The 3,126-nt window shown below is 43.7% G+C and overlaps 1 pseudogene; it reads right to left on the reverse strand.

Annotated features, from left to right (window-relative positions):
- Nucleotides 1-1,024: 1,024 nt before the first annotated feature.
- Nucleotides 1,025-3,126, reverse strand: part of LOC111784121 — an 8,224-nt pseudogene continuing 6,122 nt past the window's right edge.

Here is a 3,126-nt window from a genome sequence, read left to right on the forward strand (position 1 = left end):
TACCAATGAGATCAAAAGGGCCTTAACATGGTGGTGGTAGTAGAAAAAACATCACCCATAGACAATTATGAAAACTGACGCCTACCCAATGTAAGAAGGTCAAGGAAGTTGGTGACCTGATAACAAGTGAGCTAGCGATCGAAACCCTGGTGAAATTATAACGATCCGAAGTAGGAAAATTTCTTGTCAGGTAAGTTTCCTGCACGAAAGGCATAAAAATCTGGGCACTGTTTCGAAGAGAGTCTAGGTAAAATAGAGAGATGAAAAGAAATTGTTTGTTTCAATAATTTGTTAAACTAACACAATTCATTAAACTAAAAACGAAGACCGGAAAATGTTTAAAATAAAAAGAAAGAATTCCTAAGAACTAGTTCATATCAGGAAAAGAAAAAAAAAAAAACTATATGATTTTAGTAACCGATATCAAAACTTGAAATCTAGTACTCCCTCCTAACAAAATGGATCAAAACTTGAAATCTAGTAACCCCTCCTAACAAAATGGATCAAAACTTGAAATCTAGTAACCCCTCCTAACAAAATGGATCAAAACTTGAAATCTAGTAACCCCTCCTAACAAAATGGATCAAAACTTGAAATCTAGTAACCCCTCCTAACAAAATGGATCAAAACTTGAAATCTAGTAACCCCTCCTAACAAAATGGATCAAAACTTGAAATCTAGTAACCCCTCCTAACAAAATGGATCAAAACTTGAAATCTAGTAACCCCTCCTAACAAAATGGATCAAAACTTGAAATCTAGTAACCCCTCCTAACAAAATGGATCAAAACTTGAAATCTAGTAACCCCTCCTAACAAAATGGATCAAAACTTGAAATCTAGTAACCCCTCCTAACAAAATGGATCAAAACTTGAAATCTAGTAACCCCTCCTAACAAAATGGATCAAAACTTGAAATCTAGTAACCCCTCCTAACAAAATGGATCAAAACTTGAAATCTAGTAACCCCTCCTAACAAAATGGATCAAAACTTGAAATCTAGTAACCCCTCCTAACAAAATGGGTTCAGAAAAAGCCAGAAGAAACCACAATTGGACTCTTAACAAAGTGTTTGCCGTCGGTCCAAATTAGCGTACCATAACCAATTTGACCCTCCGCCACAGCTCCGATCATCGTCAATTCAAACCTCTTCTCCTCCCCAATCTTCCGAAACTTCAGAACTCTTGGCTTCACTAAAACCTTAACTCCTTCCGGCCGTCGAACTCTGACTCTATAAACTCCCGGCCTGCCAACATTCTTCAGCCTTCTAGTAAGGGTGACACATCCAGTCAAGTTCTGAACCCCAATGGAAGGGTAATTAAAGTTTAAAATAGAACCAGAAACAGGGCACTTGAAATTTTCCTCGGCGAATACTCGCATATTCTTCTCCGTGTAGCCCCTGGCGCAGAGGAATTCTAAGTAATCGTTGGGGGAGAGGTCGTAGACGAGGCCGGGGTCGATGGCGCCAGTGGGGTGGATGTGCCCTGACCCATATATGAAGGGGGTGGCTGGAGCGAAGAAAGGGGAGCCGCCGTCGAGGATGAGGTTCATTGTGTTGTCGCTAATTGTGGCAGAGGTCATTATGGCGGATTTGATGGCGGCGGGGCTCCATTCGGGGTGGAGAGCTTTGAGGAGGCCGACAATGCCGGAGACATGGGGACAGGACATGGAAGTCCCTGACATTGTTATGTATGGAACTGTTCTGTTGTCGAATGGCTCCCCTGTTGGGCTCACGGCGCCGGAGAATGCCGCGATTATGTCCACTCCCGGCGCTGTCACGTCCGGGTGCAAAGAATTAGAAACTCATGAGCTCTGTTCTTGATAATCTCAAATGGGTGTCGTAATTCATAACCAAACCTTGATAATTTCCGGAGAAACTATGTTGGGTCCTCTGGATGAGAAAGCCGCCATGGTCGGAGAAGGTTTGGTATTAACTTTGGACGACGGTGGGAACAAATATCCCATCGGATTTCTGTCAAAAACAACAACAATCAGAGAAACATTCCAACAAAGATTCATAAAGAAGTAAAGAAATTGTAATTTGTTTACTTCCTGGAATTAATGTACGAGGAAACAGCTTGACCGTCGTTGTAACTGATATGGGAAGCTGGAAGAACATGGAGATCAGCGATGATTTTAAATCCACTAAACCTATCGTTGCAGAGAATCATTCCGACAGCACCGGCGAGGACGGCTTGCATTCCTTTGTCAATTCTCGAAGAGCCCCCTGTCAAGCAAACCAAGATCTTCCCATTCACTTTAGAATGATCCAAAGTTTTCGGCTTGCAGAGCATGGCATCGTCGGCAGAGGCGGTCGTTGCTTTCGCCTGAGCTCCGGTTATCAATGGGTATAGCTTTCTTCTTGCTAATGGTCTCGAAAGGCTCAACCCCTAATCAGCAGGAACAATTTTTATGTTCAACCAAAGGAGGACAAATATGATACATAGGTTAAGCAGTAATGGAAGGGATATTTGCTTATAAAAATCAAATATAATATATACGTGAAATTATAATTCATGACTAAATATTCTTAAACAAACCCAGAAGCGTTGCCCGTTTCCAAGCTCAATGGGGGCTTGAAATTCACGGTCCAAAGTGCTAGCCCCGACCGTCAAAATCCACGGAGCAATATTAGTAGCAGTCGCCATGCTCGGGCCGGAGTTGCCGGCAGAGCACACCACGGGGATTCCTTTCTTCAGTGCATGAAAGGAAGCAATGGCGATGGTATCATCATAGTATTCTTCTGGTGGACTGCCGATGGAAAGCGAAAGGACATCGACGCCGTCGTAGATGGCTTGATCAAATCCGTCAAAAATGTCGACGTCGTAGCAGCCGCCACTGTTGAGGAACGGCCAGCAGACCTTATAGGCAGCGACGCGGGCCTTGGGAGAGCCGCCCTTGGCAGTTCCGATACCGGACCCAAATACGCTGACGCCGGAGACATAGCTGCCGCCGGCCGTCGATAGCGTGTGGGTTCCATGACCTACGTAGTCGCGCGTGGAGTTGACGATCAATGGGAGTTCATCCGTTAAATTGTGGGATTTCAAGTACGCGATTACCCCTTGATTGAAATACTTTGCTCCGATTAATTTCCTGGGTTAATCATAATTAATGCAGTTAATCACCCT

Source organism: Cucurbita pepo, unplaced genomic scaffold, assembly GCF_002806865.2.
Source record: "Cucurbita pepo subsp. pepo cultivar mu-cu-16 unplaced genomic scaffold, ASM280686v2 Cp4.1_scaffold000154, whole genome shotgun sequence".
In the NCBI taxonomy this organism is placed as follows: Eukaryota; Viridiplantae; Streptophyta; class Magnoliopsida; order Cucurbitales; family Cucurbitaceae; genus Cucurbita; species Cucurbita pepo.